The sequence below is a fragment of the Mirounga leonina genome, unplaced genomic scaffold, assembly GCF_011800145.1.
Source record: "Mirounga leonina isolate KUSES-001 unplaced genomic scaffold, KU_Mleo_1.0 Mir_101397, whole genome shotgun sequence".
NCBI lineage: Eukaryota > Metazoa > Chordata > Mammalia > Carnivora > Phocidae > Mirounga > Mirounga leonina.
The window spans coordinates 1,375-3,018 of NW_023270116.1; the positions used below are offsets into that span (position 1 = coordinate 1,375).

A 1,644-nucleotide genomic window follows, 5' to 3' on the forward strand; every position below is an offset into this window, starting at 1 on the left:
TGTAAACTCTTAATGCATTATATTAATTTCAGAATATTTTTTCTGGAACCAGAGAGGTACATTTGGAAGAAAATTTCACAGTTCTGAAAATCTGATGCTACTTAAGTAGTTCGCAATGCAAGCCTAGCTCGTCATGCCATTGTTGAGCTTCTGCAGCCTGTAATGCTTAAGAAAATATAATTCCTTCAAAAAAAAAAGAGAAAATATAATTCTTCATAAATGCTTTCAATGTGTTCCTGTCACAGAAGTATGTTCTGTTCCTGATTTTTCTTGACAACTAGATTCGAAATGACGAAACCTTAAACCAGTGGTTGCCATAGTTTTTTCAAGTGTGTAAATTTGCTTTATATTCAGCTAGTTCTTTCTAGTAAAAGGGCAGTGTGTTTTATAGACTAGTAAACCTAACTGTGATTAAGCAATTCTCTGAATCCTGCTTTCTGTTTGCTTAGATGACTCCCTGTGGTCATCCTTGCCACCTGCCCGACCCCTGAACATTAGGGGGCCACGGTTATAATAAACGTTTGCCTGGGAAAATGTCACTGCTGTAGAATGAATGGTATTTCTAATAAATAGCACATGGACAATATAGAAGGGTTTTAATTAGAAATTTTTATAGCTGGGAGGGAATGTTTGTAGATCACCTAGGCCAGTCAAGTTGTAAACATTTTTATTTTCTATTTTCAGCACTTTTTGTCTAATGAAAAACCTTATACTCCATTTTTATAGCATGCGCCTGTTCTGATACCTTGTAAGGTTTTGTTTTCACTTGAGATTGCAAATATCAGGTGGTATGTATTTGCCATTTGGGAAATGATAATAAACATCCCTTGGAAAAGTTAAAAGCTGAATTTTTTTCTTAAAAATGTCATTTCCTCCTCAGCCTTATGTTTACACAACACTGCCCTTTGTCAGAGTGCAACGTGGAAGGTTTTACTCAGACGTGACTTGCTTTTTGGAACATGTTACCCATAGGGTCCGACTGTACAACATCCAAGGTAAGAAAACAAAGCAATAGCTGTGAAACATGTACTCTGGTTCTGGAATTCTTTGTGTGTCGTTTTTAATAAACTAGCAATTGGTTTTTTGTGGTTTTTTTTTGTTGTTGTTGTTATGTTATGTTAATCACCATACATTACATCACTAGTTTTAGATGAAGTGTTCCATGATTCGTTGTTTGTGCATAACACTCAGTGCTCCATGCAGTACGTGCCCTCTTTAATACCCATCACCAGGCTCACTCATCCCCCCACCCCCTCCCCTCTAGAACCCTCAGTTTGTTTCTCAGAGTCCATCGCCTCTCATGGAGCAATTGGTTTTTGAACATGGTATTTATGGTGGTCTTTCCTAAACTTGTCATTATACTCACTGTGTGGTTTAAAAATATACTTAGCCTTTTGATAATCAGAAATGGTAAAACATTTAACTCTACATATGTATGTTCTTTCCCTATATATATCTCCTCTTACGTCTCATAATATTTGTCTTGGTCATGAGTTCATTAATTGGAATCTTTATTTCTAAGATTTAAAAACAGTGGGGTTTTTTGTTGTTGTTTTAATTTTACAAAATGGGAATTCTGGCAATTACGGCTTTCAGTTAGTAGATCATTGACCGTCTCTGACATGCACACACACCCCCCCACGT

The 1,644-nt window shown here is 36.4% G+C and overlaps 1 long non-coding RNA gene across 1 annotated transcript in view; it reads left to right on the forward strand.

Moving 5' to 3' along the window:
- Positions 1-351: 351 nt before the first annotated feature.
- The window catches only part of LOC118016699, a 19,946-nt gene continuing 18,653 nt past the window's right edge, over positions 352-1,644 (forward strand). Inside the window, exon 1 of the long non-coding RNA XR_004680889.1 lies at positions 352-995. This is a non-coding gene — a long non-coding RNA (uncharacterized LOC118016699). The remainder of the gene's footprint in view (positions 996-1,644) is intronic.